This window comes from Aotus nancymaae, unplaced genomic scaffold (genome assembly GCF_030222135.1).
Source record: "Aotus nancymaae isolate 86718 unplaced genomic scaffold, 86718_ANA_hifiasm-v0.15.2.pri h1tg000027l, whole genome shotgun sequence".
NCBI classification, from domain to species: Eukaryota; Metazoa; Chordata; class Mammalia; order Primates; family Aotidae; genus Aotus; species Aotus nancymaae.
Window position 1 is genome coordinate 2,419,554 of NW_026988440.1, and position 22,766 is coordinate 2,442,319.

At 45.4% G+C, this 22,766-nt stretch overlaps 1 protein-coding gene and 1 pseudogene; both read right to left on the minus strand.

Annotated features, from left to right (window-relative positions):
- Positions 1-22,766, minus strand: part of LOC105711154 (saoe class I histocompatibility antigen, A alpha chain-like) — a 64,180-nt gene that overhangs the window by 20,148 nt on the left and 21,266 nt on the right.
- Positions 14,942-15,475, minus strand: LOC135276596 (nucleolar protein 16-like; annotated as a pseudogene).

Consider the following 22,766-nt stretch of genomic DNA (forward strand, 5'->3'; position numbering starts at 1 on the left):
TATGGCACTGCAAGAACAACCTAACACAGGGTAGCATTGCTTTTGTTTTCTCAGTGGGAATGACATAACAAGTGAGGGAATTTGGAGAGTCAGGGGACTCCAAGGTCAAATCAGCACAGTTTGGTTCGTCATATTCTGACATAACTTTTTCCTTTTGAGAAAAAGAGATTCCAGCATGGTATTTTTCTAGCAAATCATGTCCACAGAGGTGGATATGGGGGAAGAATTAAGTAGCAAAAAGGGGTGTGTAACTTGCAGAGGGCCAGGGCAGAAAGAAATGGGCTGTGAGACAAAAGCTGTTCAAGGCTTGCTGGAAGCTTTCACCAGTTGTATCTTTTTTATTACTCTGAGGTGAGTGTGGTGGGGTTAAACGCTGATAGTGTTGCTCAGGTGTGTCTACGAGTACAGTTAAGACTCCATTCCTCATTAATGGTCGTGTCACTCAGAAGATTAAGTGGGAGAACTGGGAAGAGCCTCTGCATGTCCTCAGAGCCCCTTTATTGAGACTGGTCTCCAGGTTAGGGAGGAGGAGAGTTGAGAAAGAGATTGTTTCTTTTTCAGCAATCTCCTTTCCAGCGGCCTGGCTTCTTAGAGTAGTGGCACAGCCAAGGGAGTCTCTGCCTAGTGTTCTTTCTGAGTGTCTCCTTCTCCTGTCATTGGAGATGAAGAAATTTTAGAAGTTTTCTTGGTAACGTCCTCAAGGGGGCAGGCAGCTGATTTGCCAAATGGATGAGATCAGAAGTGGGCATAATTTCCCACTTCGTGCTGGCTGTTTTACCAAGCTCAGAATGTTTTGAAGAAAAGCCATTCATAAATTCAGAATTAAAGGCTACTCAGGTAGATTTAATATCCATAGGTAATGCAGTGTTTTCTTTAACCACACCTGGATCCAAGTGTAATGATTGTAAACCAGCTCATTAGGTTCCTGGGTATAGGTTTGGATGTTATTCCATCTGAGGTTTTAGAAAAAGCCTCAAGTATTGCCTCATGGGTTTTTTTCCCTATGCTTCTGGCTCTATCATAGTCTTTGAAGGTGTTTTTGCCTAAACATCCCCTCCTCCCCAGTGTCACACCAACCAGCACTGGCCATGCAGTATTGAGCCTGCCCTTCACCAACCAGTATGTGAACCAACTGGTATGTGTTAGAAAAATCTGGCTGGGAAGCCTGAAGTGCTGCACTGAATTAATCAGCAATGGGTAAGGGTCCTCAGTGACCCTTGGGAATTCCTTGGTAATGGCTAAAAGTTCAGCCTTACTTCAAAAAAAGAAAGAAATTTTGGTTTTAGGAAATCAGTAAGTTTAACTTTAAGGGGATAAGTTTTAACAGTCCAGGTTCAGGGGTGTTGGAAGCTGAGGAATTGGAGGGCAAGGTAATTCAGCCAAAGGTGGCTAGAGAAGGCCAGAAGAAAGAGAAGAGGAAATCTTGTCTGGAGAGGAAAGAATCTGGGGCCCTAAAGCCGTGTTGTCCTTCCTTGCCTGTTTGTTGGTCTCAGTTAATTTTGAGATAGAATCTTAGAGGGAGGCAACTTTCCAATCCCAAATGTACTTTGAAGCTTTGAGGTACCAAGCAAAGAAAGCCTCCCATTCACATTGTTTAACTGTAGGACTGTGGTCTTCTAGTTTTGTTTTAAGAAAGACAAGTTTGGGGAACTGAAAAGACCCCAAGGATGGCCATTGAAGATCTAAATTAACTTTGATGTACTCTATCCATTGGTTTAAAATGTATGCAAGAGAAGATCTTAATTTTTTTCTTTTCTTATTGATTTTAATTTTTTAAAAATAGAGATGAGCTCCTGCTCTGTTGCCCAGGATGGTCTCAAACTCATGAGCTCAAGCAATCCTTCCACCTCGGCCTCCCAAGGTGCTGGGATTACAGGCATGAGGCAACGACTACAACACCTGACAGGAGTCCTAGAAGATGGTCTATGTTGCATGCTTTGGGAATTTTGGCATCCTGTTCTGTCTCTTATTGATTTCTCAAAAGCAAAAAAAAAAAAAAAAAAAAAAATTCTATAAGCCCCGTGAGGAAGTTGTGGTTGGAGGGAGTTGTTTTTTTAACAGTGTCCCTAGCATAGGATTTTTGTTTTTGCTTGGTGGGCAGCCTGTGCTCTAATTGTCCATCCTGTTACCATTTTCTCCAGATCTTTCTTGAGACTGGCCCACCGCCTAATGATATTCTTATTCGTTCATGTACCAGTTTTTCCTGACAACAGAAAATTTCTCTTTTGGGAGACTGAAGTCTCTCATAGAATGGTGACAACAGCCCGAACAGTTTTTCAAGGGTCGACTTGTCCCCACCTTTTTAGAAACTAAATTTTGCTCTCAAAAGATGCTCAGAAATAGAGGGGAAAAATCAAGCAACAAACACAGTATAAGTCTCTTCCAAAGAGAATCTTTCTGCAGGAGCACTTCTGACACCAGATTATTCAACCTGGAAAAAAAAAGATATTAGATAAATGTCCAAAATATGCTGAGTTTATTTGGGAATGAGAATGAAGATTACAATCTGTGGTGCACTGATCGGTTGCCATTCTGGGACAGTAGTGGGTTGAATGGTGGTCCCCACAAAAATATGTCCTAGTCCCCTGAAGCTGTGATGTCATGTTGTTTGGAAAAAGGGTCTTTGCAGATGTAATGAAGCCGAGGATACTGAAATGAGGAGATCCTCCTGGATGACTCAGGTGGGCTCTAAATCCAATGACAAGTGTCTTCCTAACAGGTGCACAGAAGAGAGAATCAGAAGAGGAGAAGGCAACGTGAAGAAGGAGGCAGAGATTGGAGCAATGGGGCTACAAGCAAAGGAATGCTGACGAACGCCCTGCAACTGCCAGAGCTGGAAGATGCAGGGAATGGACCCGCTTCTAGAGCCTTCACAGGGGGTGTGGCTCTGCATGTTGATTTTGGAGTTGGCGCCTCCAGAACCGTGAAAGAATAATTTTCTGTTGTTTTAAGTTGCCAGCCTTGTGGGAATTTGTTGTGGCAGCTACAGGAGGCTGAAATACCAGGTGGTCAACTTCAACATTAACAGTAGCACATCAAATTGATATTATATAACCTTGATAAGGTGTTTGGAGAAGAGCACTTCACCTCATCTAAAAAATCTATAACTGAAATCTAATCATGATCTAAACCTCAACTCAATTTAATTTGAGGGACATTTCAGAATATGTGGTCAGTACTTCCCCAAATTGGGAAGGGCATGAAAAATTAGGAAAACCTCAGGAACTGCCACACACCAGAGGAGGCCGAGGAGGCATGAAGGAGACTAAATGTAACGTGATATTCTCGATGGAATCCTGGAACATGGAAATGACGTTAGGGGAACGCTAATGAACTCCAAATAAAGTCTGCAGTTTAGTCAATAATAAGGTATCAAAATGGCTTAATTAGCTGCGACAAATGGACCATAGTAATGCGAGATGTTAGCACCAGGGGAAGCTGACTGTGGAGAGGACGGCAACTCTGTACTACCTTGGCAACTTTTATGTAAATTTAAAACTCATCTAAAATAAAATTATTTAAAAGCAGCACTCAGTAAAGGATTAAGGAGTGGAAGAAAACGATGATCAATTTTCCATTTTCCTGGAGTGTTGCCTTCTAAAGGCTGGAGAGAGGGTTTGAAAGGAGGAGCGGGAAACCTCAGAGACAGGCAGCTCCAGAGCTCTCCTCTCCTCTGCAGAGCCGGAACCCCGCGCAGTCCAGGGCTTCTTAGAACGCCTTTCCACCCACTGGCCACCCCCAGCCCCACCTCATTAATGCATCCTTTCTGGATCAACAATCTCTGCTCTACGTAGCCCAATGCGGGGTCCTCTTTCGAGCGGCTCCTCAATACCCGAGCTCGGAGCGGCAGCGCCCCCGTGTGGCCGAAGGAATGAGGCCAGACACTCAGCTCCCCTTTCGCTAACCCACCCGGGACCTCCCCAGGGTCCCCTTCGGTTCCCAGCTGCAGAACAGGCCTCTGTGCACATGGGGGCGACCCCGTCCCGCGACAGATTTTTCCTCCCAGTTAGAGGCGGTGAACTCCGACCTCAAGGCAGAGGGAGGTCTGCAGGCCCTAAGATCTGGTTCCCAGGTCGGGGTTGAGCCCACAGACATACTGTGCTCCCAGTACGCAATCTCTCAGTGTTTTTGGAATGAGGCCTTGGACTCCCGAGTCCCTGAAATCTGTTCTGCTGCTTCCAGGGAGGAAGGTCTCTCCTCCCCGGAATCCACCTATTGAGTCTGCAACCCTAGCGTGGAGGGACCCGGGAAGGACGTGGCGTCGGAGCTGGAGACTATATCGGGTTACAAGGCTGTCTGTGATCAGACGGGGCTGTGCATTTGCTCCTGAAGGCGGTTCCTCCGCCACGCCCCGGACCTGCAGGACCCGGCATCGGAACTCACACCCTCTTGGATCCTGGAGGGCGGCCCCTCCCCAGCCCCAGTCCAGGACTCAGACGTTCCGCCTCTTCTTCCCCTTTGCGACCTAGGCAGACAGGACCTGCTGTCCACATCCCTTAGGCCTCGTCCCCTGCCATCTCCAATCCCTGGTTAAAGGTCCTTGATCTTGGACCCAAATCTAATTTCTGGTTCCGTTGATTGCTCGCGACGGGCGCCCACCAGGAGAGGCTCCCCAGCGCCAAACAGGCTGCGGCTGAGCGACAGTGGCGGATTTTGGCGCTTTGGCCCAGACTCCCTCGCTGAAGCGCCTCGCAGCTCCGCCCTGGAGGCTGCTCCCCGGAGGCTCCGCAGGGGTCTGTCTCGCTCTGCGGCAGGAGGGGGCTGGGGGATGTCTGCCACTGAGGCTGCACTCACTGCCCTGGGTAAGCCTCCCCTCTGTGGACCTTAAAAAAAATCACATATTGGGAAAATACAGACCTGTCAGCCCCAGACTCAACTTTTAAGAGGTCCTGGTCTATAGATTTATTCAGCACCTTTTTGTCAGGCGCTATTCTAGGCGCGTGGGTCAAATCCAAACAGGCAAAAATCACGGCCCTCAAGGATTTTACCTTCAAGTGAAAGATACGGCCAATAAAAAGTCACTGAAGTCAACTACAGGGGTGTCCCAAAGTGAAGAATGATTAAGAGAAAAGCAAGGCGCTGATGAAGGAGCCAGGGGCAATTTTAAGTTATTACTATTGGTGTGAGATTTCCCGAGAGGCGCCATGAGAGCTGAGTCCTGAAGCAGATGAAGGAATGAGCCCTGGGTTACTGGGAGGAGCGGTGTTCTAGAATCACCCTTTGTAGACGTGGGGCTCCACCAGGGAAAGCACCCAGGCTGCGGCAGGAGTGGGGCTGGGTAGATTTCAGAAGGACTTCCTGAGGCGGGTTGCGGAGGTCTGGGTTTGTATATCTCCTGGTTTCCACCTGTGTCTGGCACTTCATGAAACCCTGAGCTTGCGGGGAGGGTGAGGTGCCTGGTGTGTGGAGGATGGCTGGGAGAGGAGGAGGCTAAGGTGGGTCCCAATCCCTACCGTGTCTCTGTACTCTTTCTTTCCTGCACCCAGAATTGGAAATGTAAATGGTACTGATGTCTTCTGCAAATCCTAGAATCCGCGGAACTGGAGGAAATCTTGACATGGCAGGACATAAAATTAAGGAATTTCTAAGCCCTGGAGGCTCCAAGGAATAATTTCAAGAAAGATTAAGTATGAGAAAAAATGTTAACTATGCCAATAATTTACATTGATTACATGTTAAAGTTGTATTTTGGATGAATTCAGTTAAATAAACATATTGCTAAAAATGGTATCACTGATTACTTTTTAGTTTTTAAAATGTGGCTACTAGAAAATTAAAGATTACCGATGTGGCTCACATTTGTGACTCAGTTTATAATCTATTGGGCAGCACTGATTTAGAAGGCTAGCAACTTTAGCTCTTATGTTTACATCTGTGATTTATATCAAGCTAGTTTTTGGATATGGTGTTCCTTCTTTTTCTTGTCATTTTTTCCCAGCACCATTTGTTGAAAACACCATCCTTTCCCTTGAAGCATTTTTCAGAGACATATATGTGTGATTTTATTCGTTTACTCTTTATTCTATTCCACTGATTCATGGCTATCCTTATGCCAATAACACAGCTTTGATTCCTGGAGCTTTACAGTAAGTCTCGTAATCAGGTAGTGTGTATTTTCCAAGTTTCTTTCTTTTTTTTTTTGAGACTGAGTTTCACTTTTGTTGCCCAGGCTGGAGTGCAATGGCATGATCTTGGCTCACCACAACCTCTGCCTCCCAGGTTCAAGCAATTCTCCTGCCTCAGCCTCCTTAGTAGCTGGAATTACAGGCATGTGCCACCATGCCCAGCTAATTTTGTATTTTTAGTAGAGACAGGGTTTCTCCATGTTTGTCAGGCTGGTCTCAAACTCCCGACCTCAGGTGATCCGCTTGCCTTGGCCTCCCAAAGCGCTGGGATTATAGGCATGAGCCACCACACCCAGCCAAGTTTCTTGTTTTTAAAAATTACTGTGGCTCTGTAATCCCAGCACTTTGGGAGGCCGAGGCGGGTGGATCATGAGGTGAAGAGATCGAGACCATCCTGGTCAACACGGTGAAACCCCGTCTCTACTAATACAAAAAAAAATTAGCTGGGCATGGTGGCGCGTGCCTGTAATCCCAGCTACTCAGGAGACTGAGGCAGGAGAATTGCCTGAACCCAGGAGGCGGAGGTTGCGGTGAGCCGAGATCGCGCCATTGCACTCCAGCCTGGGTAACGAGCGCGAAACTCCGTCTCAAAAAAAAAAAAAAAAAAAAAAAAAATTACTGTGGCTATTGAAAGTCTTTCAGATTTCCATATAAATTGACAAATCAGCTTGGTAATTTCTTTTATAAAAAGCCTGCCAGGATTTATTTTTATTTTTTTTTAACTTTTAAGTTCAGGCCTGCCATAATTTTGATTGGAATTGCATTTAAGCTACAAATCAATTTTGGGAGACTTGGTATCTCAACAGGTGGTGTTCAGTTACATGAATAAGTTCTTTAGTGTTGATTTCTGAGATTTTGGTGCACCCATCACTCGAGCAGCATACACTGTACCCAATGTGTAGTCTTTTATCCCTCCCCTCCATACTCCCCTTCCCCTGAGTGACCAAAGTTCATTTTATCAATCTAATGCCTTTGCTTCCTCATAGCTTAGCTCCCATTTATGAATGAGGACATACCATGTTTGGTTTTCCATTCCTGAGTTACTTCACTTAGAATAATGGTCTCCATTTCCATCCAGGTTGCTGCGAATTCCATTATTTCATTCCTTTTTATGGCTGAATAGTATTCCATTGTATCTATATCTATATTTCATTTTTTTATCCACTCTTTGATTGATGGGCATTTGGGCTGGTTCCATAGTTTTGCAATTGCAAATTGTGCTGTTATGAACATGCATATTTGGGTATCTTTTTCATACAATGGCTTCCTCTGGGTAGATACACGACAGTAGGATTGCTGGATCAAATAGTAGACCTACTTTTAGTTATTTAAGGAATCTCCAAGCTGTTTTCCATAGTTGTTGTACTAGTTTACATTCCCACCAGTGTGTAAAAGTGTTCCCTTTCACCACGTCCATGCCAACATGTATTATTTTTTGATATTTTGACTATGGTCATTCTTGCAGGAGTGAGTAGTTATTGCTCTGTGGTTTTGATTTGCATTTCCCTGATCATTAGTGAGGTTGGGCATTTTTTCATATGTTTGTTGGCCATTTGTATATTTGTTTTGAGGATTTTCTATTCATGTCCTTAGCACATTATTTTTTGAAAGTTTTTAGTTTATTAAGCGTCTTGTGAAATATCCACAGCGGCCATAGATAACGTCATTGCAGCACGTTTACTTCTTCGGCTTCTTGCCAGCACCAACATTGGCCTTTGCAGTCCCCCTGACCTCCTTCATTCTGTTCTTGCGTTCCTTCCGTTGCTCTCTTGAGGTCTTTTTCTTCTCATACAGGCCATGTCTTGCAAGTCTATGTTTGGATTCATTTCCTTTGCATTATCCAGGGAATCATAAATCATGCCAAAGCCAGCTGTCTTGCCACCACCAAAATGAGTTCTGAATCCAGATACAAGGATGGCATCCACTGTGGCCTTGTACATTTTGGCTGTTTTTTCCCGAATTTCTGTCTTGGGCACTGCTGCCTTCCTGGGGTGAAGGACATCAATGGCTCTTTGTTTCCTCTGAAGTAGCTGGCTGGTCATGAACTTTCTAGCGTGGATAGTTACTGTGTCGTTCATGATGGCGGCCTCCTTAGCACATTTTTTGATGGGATTTTTTGTTTTGTTTTTGCTGATTTCTTTGAATTCTTTGTAGATTCTGGATATTAGTCCTCTGTCAGATGTATAGATCGTGAGGATTTTCTTTCACTCTGTGGGTTGTCTGTTACTCTGCTGATTATTTCTTTGCTATGCAGAGGCTTTTAGTTTAATTAAGTTCCACCTGTTTATCTTTGTTTTTGTTGCATTTGCTTTTGAGTTCTTGGTCATGAAGTCTTTGCCTAAGCCAAAGTCTAGAAGAGTTTTTAAAAAATGTCATCTTTGGCTGGGTGTGGTGCCTCCCACCTGTAATCCTAGCACTTTGGGAGGCCGAGGTGGGTGGATCACCTGATGTTAGGAGTTCAAGTCCAGCCTGGCCATCATGGTGAAACCCCAACTTAAAAAAAAAAAAGTCATCTTTTAAAATTTTTATGGTTTCATGTCTTAGATTAAAGTCTTTGATCCATCTTGAGTTGATTTTTGCATAGGGTGAGAGATGAGGATCCACTTTTATTCTGTATGTGGCCTGCCAATCAACCCAGCATCATTTGTTAAACAGGGTGTCCTTTTCCCAGTGTATGTTTTTGTTTGCTTTGTTGAAAATCAGTTGATCATAAGTACTTGGCTTTATTTCTGGGTTATCTATTCTGTTCCATTGGTCTATATGCCTATTTTCTTTTTTTGAGACATAGTCTCGCTCTGTTGCCTTGGCTGGAGTGCAGTGGTGTGGTATCAGCTCACTGCCATCACCACATACTGGGTTCAAGCGATTCTCCCACCTCAGCCTCCTGAGTAGCTGGGACTACAGGTGTGAGCCACCACGCCTGGCTAATTTCTGCATTTTTAGTAGAGACAGGGTTTCACCATGTTGGCCAAGATGGTCTCCATTACCTGATCCCGTGATCCACCCACCTCAGCCTCCCAAAGTGCTGGGATTACAGGTGTGAGCCACTGCACCCAGCCTATATGTCTATTTTTTTTTTTTTTTTGAGACGGAGTTTCGCTCTTGTTACCCAGGCTGGAGTGCAATGGCGCGATCTCGGCTCACCGCAACCTCCGCCTCCTGGGTTCAGGCAATTCTCCTGCCTCAGCCTCCTGAGTAGCTGGGATTACAGGCACGCACCACCATGCCCAACTAATTTTTTTTGTATTAGTAGAGACGGGGTTTCGTGTTGACCTGGATGGTCTCGATCTCTTGACCTCGTGATCCACCCGCCTCGGCCTCCCAAAGTGCTGGGATTACAGGCGTGAGCCACTGCGCCTGGCCCATGTCTATTTTTATACCAGTACCATGTGGTTTTGGTGACTGTGGCCTTATAGTATATTTTGTAGTCGGGTAATGTAATGGCTCCAGATTTGTTCTTTTTGGTTAGTCTTACTTTGCCTATGCAGTGTCTTTTTTGGTTCCATATGAATTTTAGGATTGCTTTTTCTAGTTCTGTGGAGAATGATGGTGGTATTTTGATGAAAATTGAACTGAATTTGTAGATTGCTTTTGGCAGTATGGTCATTTTCACAATATTGATTCTACCCATCCACGAGCATGGGCTGTGTTTCCATTTGTCTATGTCATCAATGATTGCTTTCAGCAGTGTTTTGTAGTTTTCCTTGTAGAGGTCTTTTACCTACTTGGCTAGGAATATTCCTAAGTCTTTTAATTTTGTTGCAGCTAAAGTAAAAGTGCTTGAGTTCTTGATTTGATTCTCAGCTTGGTGGCTGTTGGTGTATATCAGAGCTACTGATTGGTGTATATTAATTTTGTATCCTGAAACTTTGCTGAATTCATTCACCAGTTCTAGGAGCTTTTTGGATGAGTCCTCAGGGTTTTCTAGGCACACAATCATGTCAGCAGCAAACAATGACAGCGTGACTTCCTCGTTACCAATTTAGATGCCCTTTATTTCTTTCTGTTGTCTGATTGCTCTGGCTAGGGCTTCCAGTACTATATTGAATAGAAGTGGTGAAAGTAGGAACCCTTGACTTGTCCCGGTTCTCAGTGGGAATTGTTTCAACTTTTCTTTATTCAGTAAACTGTTGGCCATGGGTTTGTCATAGACGCCTTTTATTTCCTTAAGGTATGTTGCTTCTATGCTGATTTTGCTGAGAGTTTTCATCATAAGGGGATGCTGGATTTTGTGAAATGATTTTTCTGCATGTATTGAGATGATCGTGTGATTTTTGTTTTAAATTTCGTTTATGTGGTGTATTACATTTATTGACTTGCCTATGTTAAACCATCCCTGCATCTCTGGTAGGAAACCCACTTGATCATGGTGGATTATTATTTTGATATGCTGCTGGATTCTGTTAGCTAGTATTTTTTGAGGATTTTTGCATGTATGTTCATTCGGGATATTGGCATGTAGTTTTGTTTCTTTGTTATGTCCTTTCCTGGTTTTGGTATTAGGGTGATACTGACTTCATAGAATGATTTAGAGAGGATTCCCTTTCTCTGCTGTTTAGAATAGTGTCAGTGGGATTGGTACAATTTATTTGAATGTCTAATATAATTCCGCTGTGACTCCATCTGGCCCTTGGCTTTTGTTGTTGTTGTTGTTGGTAACTTTTAATATTACCATTTCAATCTGACTGCTTGTTATTGGTCTGTTCAGGGTTTCCATTTCTTCCTAGTTTAATCTAGGAGGGTTGTATATTTCCAGGAATTTATCCGTGTTCTCTAGGTTTTCTAGTTTATGTGCATAAAGGTGTTCATAGTAGCCTTGAATGATCTTTTGTATTTCTGTGTTATTGGTTTTAATATCTTCCATTTTGTTTGTTTCTTTTTCTTTTGAGATGGAGTCTTGATCTGTCACCCAGGCAGCAGTGCAGTGGCATAATATTGGCTCACTGAAACCTCTGCCTCCTGGGTTCAACAGTTTCTCCTGTCTCAACCTCCCTAGTAGCTGAGTTCACAGGTGTGCACAACTACACCTGGCTAATTTTTTGTATTTTCTGTAGAGACAGCATTTTACCGTATTAGCCAGGCTGGTCTTGAACTCCTGACTTCACCTGTCTCGGCCTTTCAAAGTGCTGGGATTACGGGCATGAGCCACCGGGCTTGGCCTTCCCGTTTTGTTTCTAACTCAGTGTATTTGGATCTTCTCTCTTCTTTTCTTGGTTAATCTTGCTAATTGTCTATCAATTTGATTTAACTTTTCAAACAACAAGCTTTTTGTTTCATTTATCTTTTGTAATTTTTTTTCAATTTCATTGACTCTGATTTTGGTTATTTTTTTTTCTGTTGCTGGGTATAGTATGGGTTTTGTTTGTTCTTGTTTCTCTAGTTTCTGGAGGTATGAGCCTAAATTGTCTATTTGTGCTCTTTCAGACTTTTTGATGTATGCATTTAATGCTATGAATTTTCCTCTTAGCACCACTTTTTCTGTATCACAGAGGTTTTGATAGGTTGTGTCACTATTATCATGCGGTTCAAGGAATTTTTTTTTTTTTGAGACGTAATCATGCTCTATCTCCCCAGGCCAGAGTGCAGAGGCACGGTATCGGCTCACAGCAATTTCCACTTCCTGGGTTTAAGCAAAGCAATTCTCCTGTCTCAGCCTCCCCAGTAGCTGGGACTATGGGTACCCACCACCATGCCTAGCTAATTTTTGTATTTTTAGTAGAGATGGGGTTTCCCCATATTGGTGAGGCTGGTCTTGAACTCCTGACCTCAGGTGATCCACTCACCTCGGCCTCCCAAAATGCTGGGATTACAGGCATGAGCCACCATGCCTGACAGTTCAAGGAATTTTTGTATTTCCATCTTGATTGTATTGTTGAGCCAATGATCATTCAGGATGAGGTTATTTAATTTCCATGTATGTGCATGGTTGTGTGGGCTCATTTTGGAGTTAATTTCCAATTTTATTCCACTGCGATCTGAGAGAGTATCTGACATAATTTCAATTTTCTCAAATTTGTTGAGACTTGTTTTGTGGCCTATTATATGGTCTATCTTGGAGAATGTTTCCTGTGCTAATGAATAGAATGTATATTGTGCCGGCGTTGGGTGTTCTGTAACTATTTGTTAAGTTCATTTGTTCTAGGGTATAGTTTAAGTCCATTGTTCCTTTGTTGATGTTCTATCTTGATAGTTTGTCTAGTGCCGTCAGTAATTAACATCCCTCACTATTATTGTGTTGCTATCTATTGCATTTCTTAAGTCTAGGAATAATATTTTTATAAATTTGGGATCTTCAGTATTAGGTGCACATATATTTAGGATTGTGATATTTTCCTGTTGGACTAGTCCTTTTGTCAGTGTATAATGTCCCTCTTTGTCTTTTTTAACTGTTGTTGCTTTAAAGTCTGTTTTGTCTGATATAATAATAGCTACTCCTGTTTGCTTTTGGTGTCCATTTGCATGGAATACCTTTTCCTATCACTTTATCTTGAGTTTATATGTGTACTTGTGTGTTAGGCGAGTCTCTCGAAGACAGCAGACACTTAGTTGGTGAATTCTTATCCATTTTGTAATTCTGTACCTTTTAAGTGGAGCATTGAGTCCATGTGCATTCAGTGTTAGTATTGCCATGTGAGGGGCTATTCTACTCATTGTGCTAGTTGCCTAAATACCTTTTTTTTTTTTTTTTTTGCATGATGGTTTTATAATCCCTGTGAGATTTATATTTTAAGGAGGTCATATTTTGGTGTTTTCAAGGTTTTGTTTCAAGATTTCGAATGTCTTTTATCAGTTCTTGTAGTGCTGGCTTGACAGTGGCAAGTCCTCTCAGCATTTGTTTGTCTGAAAAATATCTTTCCTTCATTTATAAAGCTGACTTTTACTGGATACAAAATTGTTGGTTGATAATTATTTTGTTTAAGGTGTGTAAAGATTGGACCCCAATCCCTTCCTGATTGTCGGGTTTCTGCTGATAAATCTGTGTTAATCTGATAGGTTTTCCTTTACAGGTTGCTTGATGCTTTTGCCTCACAGCTCCTAAGACTCTTCCCTTCATCTTGACTTTAGATAACCTGATGACTACGTGCCTAGCTGATGATCTTTTTGAGATGAATTTCCCGGTTGTTTTTTCAGCTTCTTGTATTGGATGTCTAGATCAAGGCCAGGGAAGTTTTCTTTAATTCTTTTCTCAAATAAAATTTGCAAACTTTCAGATTTCTCTTCTTCCTCAGGAAGACCAATTATTCTTAAGTTTGGTCACTTAATGTAATCCGAATCTTCTGGAGACTTTGTTCATCTTTTGGATTTCATTTTCTTTGTTTTTGTCGGAGTTAATTCGAAAGCCTTGACTTGGAGCTCTGAAGTTCTTTCTTCTAGTTGTTTGATTCTATTGTTGAAACTTGCCAGTGTGATTTGCATGTCTCTAAGTGTGCCCTTCATTTCCAGAAGTTGTGATTGTTTTTTATTTATGATATCTATTTCTCTGAATATTTTTCATCTATATTCTGTGTTATTAAAAATATTTTTTTAGTTTTTTTTCACCTTTCTGTGGTGCCTCCTTAAGTAGCTTGATAATTGACCTTCTGAATTTTTTTTTTTCTGGCAATTCAGAGATATCCTCTTGGTTTGAGTCAATTGTTGGTGAACTAGCATGATCTTTTTGGGGTGTTAAATAACCTTGCTTTGTCATATTACTGGAATTGTCTTTGTGGTTCCTTCTGATTTGGGTAGACTATGTTGGAGGAGTGATCTGGGAATCAAAGGCTCCTGTTGAGATTCTTCTGTACCATTGGGTGATCCCTTGATGTGGTGCTCTCCCACTTCCCCTAAGGATGGGGCTTCCTGAGAGTTGGACTGCAATTATTGTTATTGTTCTTCTTGGTGTAACCACCCAATGAAGCTACTGGGCTCCAGGATGATAATGGAGAGTATCTGCAGAGTCCTGTGATGTGATCCATCTTCAGGTCTCTTAGCCATGGATACCGACACCTGCTCTGGGGGAGGTAGCAGGGGAGTGAAGTGGAGTCTGTGAGAATCCTTGGTTTTAGTTTTGTTTAGTATGCTTATTTTCTCAAATGCTGGTTATGCTCAGACTCTCTTTGGGTCGGGCTTGCTGTGGCCACTGTGTGGGATGGCGAGACTGGTTCTCAGGCCAATGGATTATGGCTGCCTCTGCTGCTTCATACAGCTCACCAGGGAAGTGGGTGAAAGTCTGCAGTGACAGGCCTCACCCAGCTCCCATCTTCATAGTCAGAGCTTACAACTATAAGTACACAACTTTAATTATTATTAGTTATTATTATCATGATTATTATTTGAGACTGGGTCTCTCTATCACGCAGACTGCAGTACAACTGCTCTGGCATGGTCATGGCTCACTGCAGCCTTGACCTCTTGGGCTTAGGTGATCCTCCTACCTCAGCCTCCTGCGTGGCTGGGACTACAGGCATGTTCCATAAAGCCTGGATAATTTTCTTTCTTTTTTTTTTTTTTTCAGAGAAGTAAAATATCTTTATTTTCTTATGTACACACTATATTCAAATAAACCACCCACCCTGAAAACAGCAGGTTCTGGCTTTTCCATGGACCCCCAGAAGAATATAAATTAGAGCCTCTGATAACAGTTCCTTCCCCAGAGTGGGGAGTATGTGTTTGTGTGAGTGTGTGTGTGTGAGTGTAAAACCTTTTGATTCTACGGGATCTGGCCAGCCCCTCTGGAGCCACACAGCCCTCCTTGCCTTACACCCCGGCTCTAGCTTCAGGCCCCTTCCCTGGTCCAGGGAGAGGCCTCAGCCTGGGGCAGGTGTGATGTAAACCAGTCACTCAACCTCCATCTTATTCTTCTGCAAAGAATCAAGGAAGTCTTGCCACTCTGCTGGGTAAAAGCATTTATAGACATTGATCTTATTCCAAATCTGTTTTGGGGTAACTTAATAGTAATTCTCATCGTGAGCCATGGCCTTATAGTCCTCCCCGTGGTTCTCCACCACGTAGCGTACATAGTCAATGAGGTCCCGAGACAGAGTATTTCCTTTCTTTTCTGGAAGGCTGGCTTCTGCTTCCAGGTTATTCAGCACATAGGGCTTCCACACAAGTTCCTTAGGCCTCTCCTCTATGTCCACCTCCATGACCTTCACCTTTCTCTTACAGAGGGGCACCGCCTTGTTGGGGTCCACAGCCAACCCCATCTCGGCCAGGTTCTGCCTCACCGATTCAGCGTGGTCCCAGGCATGTCGGATGTGGGAGCACTCGATCCGCAGCGCTGCCTTCCGTCGAGCATTCCGGTTCAGGAGCTTTTGGTTGACATTGTAACCAAACTTCTGCCTCTGGGTCTTGCCCTTGGCCTTGGGCATTGCGCTGACCACCCCACCAGCAGCTCACACCAATTTTCTTGTATTTTGGTAGAGAATGGGTTCTGTTAGATACTCAGAACTCCTGGTCTGTAACTCCTGGGCTGAGGGGACCCACCCACCTTGGCCTCTCAAAGTCCTGGGAGTATAGGTGTGAACCACCGCACCTGGCCATCTTTAAGTATTAGCCGCTGCTTATAATGAAATTTAAAAGCAAATACTGGTTAGGCACAGTGGCTCATGGCTGTAATCCCAGCAGTTTGGGAGGCTGAGGTGGGTGGATCATCTGAAGTCAGGAGTTCGAGACCAACCTAACCAACTTGGTGAAACCCTGTCTCTACTAAATACAAAAAATTAGTTGGGCATGGTGGTGCATGCCTGTGGTCCCAGCTACTTGGGAGGCTGAGGCAGGAGAGTTGCTTTAACCCAGGAGGCAGAGGTTGCAGTGAGCTGAGATTGAGCCATTGTACTCCAGCCTGGGCAACAAGAGCTAAACTCTGTCACAAAGAGGAAAAAAAAAAGTGAATACTTTTTGTACTTTTTAGTCAAATTGTGCTGGGAAGTAAAAGGCAAAAAAATGGCAAAATTTGTTTTTGTTGACAGAAGATGATGCAATAAGGAATCCAAATGAAACATAAGACCAGTGTTTACAATTTCTAATAAAAAGTGTAATTTTCAACTGTAGCCTCCTAGCTAGCTAACAGCTTTTAAAAACATGTGCAGCCAGCCAGCAGTTCTCTAAAACATGTATATGCTGCACTAAAAGACGTAAGCACCAAAGGTATTTAAATGGTTCTTACTGAAGTAGGACTTTCATGATACTTTTAAAAGCGAGTCGTTTCAAAAGTGAATATGATAGGGCTACAATAATCATATTCCTATTAATGAAAGCTACAGAAGAGATTATTGCTGTACTTTTCCTCACAAACACCATCAAATTTTGTTGCAGTTACAAAAAGTATAACCATGTTACTTTTTCTCTTACCCAATTTTACTGTCTTCCATGTCTGTGAAGTTTTTATTCAGCAGAGGATAATTCTTAAACTCTTTTCTGCAAGAATTCGAAGTATTTAAATGTGTAACTTTATATTTATTGCCATGTTTTGCCCTTCTTGTTTCCACTAAACATATAAATCTATATGTTTAGTGGAAACAAGATTTTCATTGGCCAGCCAGGCGGGGTGGCTAATGCCTGTAAACCCAGCACTTTGGGGGGCCAAGGCGGGCAGATCACAAGGTCAGGAGTTCAAGACCAGCCTGACCAACATGGTAAATCCCTGTTTCTACTAAAAATACAAAAATTAGCTAGGTGTGGTGGCACGTTCCTGTAATCCCATCTACCTGGGAGACTGAGGCAGGAGAATCGCTTGAACCTGAGAGGCGCAGGTTGCAGTAAGCTGAGATTGCTCCTGTGCACTCCAGCCTTGATAACAGAACAAGACTGTCTCAAAAAAAAAAAAAAAAAAAGATTTTCATATTGAATGAAATGATCTACTGCTAGTCCAGAATCCAAAAACACTTTACTATATTAAAGTTCATTTATATATATTTTGTTTACTTTTCATGGAATATTACATTTATTGAGGTGAAATCACTCCCCCTTCTTTTTTAGTTCTTTAAGTCAACTAGCGTACAAAAGTGTTTTTCAATACAGTAATTAAAAATAGGAGACGAGGCTGGGCATGATTGCTGACTCCTGTAATCCCAGCACTTTGAGAGAGGCCAAGGCAGGTGGACCGCGAGGTCAGGAGATCGAGACCATCCTGGCCAACCTGGTGAAACCCCGTCTCTACTAAAATACAAAAAATTAGCCGGGCATGGCAGCACTCACCTGTAGTCCCAGCTACTCAGGATGCTGAGGCAGGGAAACTGCTTGAACTCGGGAGGCTGAGGCTGTGCCACTGCACTCCAGCCTGTCAACAGAGCAAAATTCCATCTCAAAAAAAAAAATAAAATAAAATAAAATAGACCCAGTTGACCAAGTTGAAGGTGCCGAACGAATTCCATTCAGTTGGGTTTCTAGAGCCATCAGGAAGAACATTAGAGAAAGGATTTCCTTGGTTGGTTTCCACAGCTTGATAGACCAACGAACCAACCAACAAGTAATACCTACCACAACAAACAGCAAAATGTCCATACAGAAACGGGTCATTCTTTTTCTTTTGTCTTTTATTGACATGACATCTGCCAAGAAACACACTTAGGAACATATTTAGAAGAAAAAGATTCCTCCATCCTGAACTCAGTGAGTTCTAATGGCCCACCTGTAGTCCCTTTGGTCTGCACTAATTCCTGTTGGTGTAGATGCTTCATAGGGCAACATTTCCTTAAGAATATCCCTTTCTGCTCTTCTTTCTTGTTTGTTTTTGTTTGTTTGTTTTTGTCAGTGGTTTCTTTGGAGTTTTGGATATGTCTGAGAATTTGGTGAGTTGCAGAATAGGAGCTGCATGCTCGCACTTTGCGGTCACCGTACTAACCACGAAGGTTTTGCGTCCTGGAGTCATTAGAGTTTCAGCTGTGGGAGCTGCACCATCTCTGGGAAAATGTTCTGGTTTCCACCCTTTTCCTTGGCCTCCTGGGCCCTTTGGTAGACTCCCTATTCCATGCCTGCAGAGCTCCGCCTTCTGAAAGCGCCACTTGTGGTTCAGCTTTAGGTATTCCAGCGTGAGAATAACTCTATCTCAAGTCTTCTTTGCTTGAGTGTTACTGGAGTCTTTGCTCTGCCATTTAGTGGTTCTCTCTCGTCAAGCTTGAGCTCCACTTTAGTCTTCTTCATTGTCACGGTATCTATTAGAACCTTGATTTCCATTCTGCCTTGCATTTTCTGCTGAAGATTAAATCGTTAATCCGCAGAGGTGGGCGGATCCCTTGAGCTCACCAGTTGGAGACTAGCCTAGAAAACAAGGCGAAACCCTGTCCCTACCAAAAGTAAAAAAAAAAAAAAAAAAATTAGGCGAGGTAGTGGGTGCCTGTGGCTCCAGTCACTCGTGAGGCTGAGGCACGAGAACCCCTTGAACCCAGGAGGCGGAGGCTGCAGTGAGCCGAGATGGCAACACTGCACGCCAGCCTGGGCGACAGATCGTCCTCGTTCCTTTGGTTTCAAAGGTTTTTTCTTTCATCGCTTCCTGGGTGTTCCCCAGTAGGACTAGGTTTCTCTGCATACTTCGCAAGCGGGTCCAGGAGATCTTCCTTGGTGAGCGCGGTGACCTCGAGATCAGCTTTATTTTCCGGTGTGGGTTGATGGTTTTCTTCGTGGCTTTCCTGCTGCGGGCGGGCGGCCGAGCTGCGGAGCCTGGACCAGGGTGCGCTGGAGCTCCGCGCAGCTGGGGAGCCGTGGCCCTCGGTGTGGGCGCAGCGGACAGCAGCCACAGCTCCAAGTGCTGCAGGCGGAGCTGTGCGTCCTCGTCCCTGCGCTGCTCCTGGCCGAGAGCCTCACTTTAAGGCTGAGCAACTCACTCTTCAACTTGGCTTTCGTCAGGACCCAGGCGTCTTCTAGGAACGCCGGCATCTCCGCGATCTGTGAGTCCTCCTCCCTGCAGCCTTCACAGCCGCCGCTACCGCCCGAGCTCGCCCGGGTCTCGCCGCTTCCGCCCCGGAGGAGCGCCACGGAGCAGGGCAAAAACTCGCGGACACAAAGTCAAGCCAGACCCCACACAAAAGCCTCGGCGCTGAACCACGGACACCTGCGGCCAAGCCGGAAGCCCGCACTAACCCCAGCCCACACACTACAGGCCACTTATTTTACTTTATTCTTTTTAAAATGTGGGTTCCTGGTCTGTGCAGTTTACCTCGATGTGACTCAGAAACGACACTGGAATTCCACTGATCTGGTCGGGATAGAACCACGTATGTGTTTAGGAAAAGTGGTCTTGTGTTCTCCAATCCTAGCGGCTCACAAGTTGCCTTTAGAACAGACTAGCTACAGCAATTCCCAGTTAAGGCAGAAGACTGACATGAGATTAGTGTTTTAGGATTAAGTTCTCAGGAAGGGCAGAAAACTGGGAAGTCCAGCTTTTCCGTGTTAAACAGTTGGCTCCATAAACATCATTCCATTTAAGTTTTTGTCTTTTTATATGAATAATTCCTTGGAGCTGCACGGGGAGAGATGCGTGTGACTGTGGAGCTCAGTTTTCTGAAGCCTGAGGTAGTTAAGAAAGGGAAATAACTGGCTCCAGAATCTCACAATCACCCAGTGACCTTCTGCACAAGAATCTGATGGCCATTGTTGCACTCCAGAGAAAAGGAGGCCATCTGGAGAGCAGAGAATTACAAGGGCAAGAGTGCAGAGAGTGTCCCACAGTCCTGAGATCCGTGTAGAAGCACAGGAGGAAGCAAGTGTCCCAGTATCCAGAGTCCTATGAGGTAGGGATTTCAGTCCTCAAAGCCACCCTCTCCCATCTGCCAAGTCTTCTGTGGATCTGAGTGGCTGTGGTTCCCTTCCCATTCCCTTTGGGCAGTGCACCGTAGGTTTCCATGTGAGGGCCAGTACTCCTTGCTTCTCATCTCCCTCTCCAGTTTGCTGCAAAGTGCAAGTGACCCCATACCTGCCTTTGCCTCACCCCTTGCCTCTACTGGAGCATCCTTCCTGCTCAGAAATGGGCTGTGTGAGGACCTGTAGGACCGCCTGAGTGAGAGCCACCCCAAGGGTCCAAGCAGTTCCTGGAATCGGTCTGCACTCACTCACCTCCCCACCAAGCTCCCCTGCATTCTTCCTGCAATGTGCTCCAGGCATTGACAGCTCTTGGGCAGGGTAGCCGGTTCCGGGCAGCCCAGGGTGAATTCGATCTTGGGAGCCGAGGTCCTCTGCTGGGGATTCACTGTTTCAAGTGGACAGGATTCTGACTTTATCGGGGAAGGGCTGGATAGGAAGCTGGGGACCAGTTATAGGCCTATTGCCATCACTCCAATTAACACCAGTTAATTTATCTGGTTCAGCACAGGATAGCAAAAATGAACTTGACTTTTTCTCTGTGTAACTTTTTTCAGATACATCACGCCCAGCCTTCCATCCCTGGGCACAGAGATCTGCCTCAGGGGGAGTTCCTCTGTAGAATTAAAAAGTCCCTTGGGCTCAGCTCTCCCCAGGGGCCTTCAGAACTCACCCAGGAGAGAGCTGCAGACCTCTAGCGGTCAAATAGGGATCAAAACCGATCGGGGCTACAAGTCAATTGCAAATCAATCTTTCTTCCTCTTGCCGTAGTGCCCCTCATTAGTCACCTTTCTTGGAAGTTGACTCCCAGGGAAACTTCTGGTCCTCACCTGGGCCCCAACTCTGCGGCCCCAGGTTCCCCGTTATTCAGGTCTAATCTCAACTGACCCTCCCCCACACACCATTTTTGACCACCCAGTCCACAAAACGCCCCGGGCTTCCTAATGGGCCAGGTCCTCCTGAGGGAGGCAGGGAGGTGGAGAGGAAGCCTGAACGCGGAGCAGCTGCTGGGCAAACCCGAATCTGCGGCCTGACCTCGCCGGGAGACGGTGACGGTGCCCCAGGGCCGGTGGTGGCTTGGCGGCTCCTCTCTCGTCCGTCCTCCGCTCTCAGCCCCAGCCCCGCGCTCACAGCCACTCACTAAAGACACCAGCAGTGCGCCCTCTTGGCCACGCAGGGGAAGGAGCGGACTGGACAGAAGCCGCAGACTCTGGGTGCTGTCGAGGTCACTGTTGTGAAAAGCCGGAGGACTAGACGTGGACACAGGGAGGCCTGGGCCGGAGGCGCAGCTGGCCAGAGGCCTCGAGTCTGCCCCTCTTCCTTCACAGCCTCCTCCTCCAAGAGAGCTCCGCACGTGTCCTCAAAGCAGAGAGTGGTTTCCAAACAGATCCCCACAGCGCCAATTGGGCCATCACGCCCCGAGCTGGAGGGTGGGGGCTCGTGGGGTCTCCAGGCACCACGGGCCGCACCTGCGCGGACCCGGTCTCTCCTCCAGGCTCGGCTGCACCTCAAGGGTGGCGAACACTCGGCTCTGAGGGAGGCCCCGGGCGGCGCTGCCCAACTCGGACAGCCTTCCTGGCCCACCAGGGAGCTGAGTTTCAAGGCTTCCCGGAGAGGCCAGCCCGGATTCGGAGCGGAGGGTTCCTCAGGTCGCGAACCCCGGAGAGAAGCAGCCCCGGTTCCCGGAGCCCGGGGCCACCGCTGGGCGAGAGCGCGCTCGGATCTCGCAGCTGCTACCGCCTCGAGGGCTCCTTCTGGACTACAAGGCTCGCACATCTAGTGGCAGCTCTGCACTATTTAAGCAGCAGTTTCTCTGCCATGGCTGCGGTTTGCGGTTTCAGCTTAGTGTATGGAGAGGCTTCCTTTTTCCTCTTCTGGAGGAGTCAGTGGTTAGAGTTGAATTCCTTGGTTAGAGCTCACTCGGTGGTTAGAAGACGACTCCGGTGTCCAACCCCAACCCCTTCCGAGATCGCAGCCCTGTTCCCCGTCAGTCCCAGCTCATCAGCAAAGGGCTTGGTGGCTCCCTCCAGAGGAGACTGGACGAGGTTGTCAAAGCGGCTGGGTCAAAAGTGTTGCCATGTCGGATGGAGCAGCTTCCACCATGAACCTGAGCCTGGTACCAGGATCTGGGGGTGTGGAGATGGGAAGTAAAGCCGGGGCACCACAGTGGAAGGAAGGAGGCTTATGGTCAAACCAGACTGGGCAGAGCCCTCAGTATTTAGGAATCTCTAAATACTAAATACTAAATCTATAGTATTTAGTATTCCATCCCAACTAATACTGAGTTGGGTTGGAATCCCTGTGCTGGAGGCCAGCCGTGCAAACTCTTTTTCTGCAGAATGTCCTGCAGGCACTGACTGCCCTTCAGCATGGGCCCATCTGTCCATATCTTTTCCTGACCCCAGTCTCATCACAGGAGAGGGAACAGGGTGCTGGAGGGTTGATAATGTAGGAAGTCAGAGGTCTGGCACCTGGATAAAAGGTTTTGAAAACACAAGTCCCAGGGCTGACTATTGATGTTACCACCTGCAGCCTGTTTTTATTTATGAAATTTCCTTTCCTTTCCCTTCACTTCCAATGATAAACTACAACATACATCAATGTCCTTAAAACGTATGTAACCCTCTTCACTCGGTAACTATGCAGACCCTCAAGTATCCACTCTGTAGATAAGGGTTATACTTGTTTCTCCTACCTCTCACTAGTGCTGGGTCTGGTCTACGGCTCACCCCATGTGACCTCCCCCTACCCAAGCACCTTTCCCTATAATTTCTTCCTTTTCCTCTGTGCCTGCTCAACGTGTTTGCACTCACTGTGAAGCGAGGAAACGCTTCTCAAGTCTGTTTTTCCTTCCCACCTTAGGAG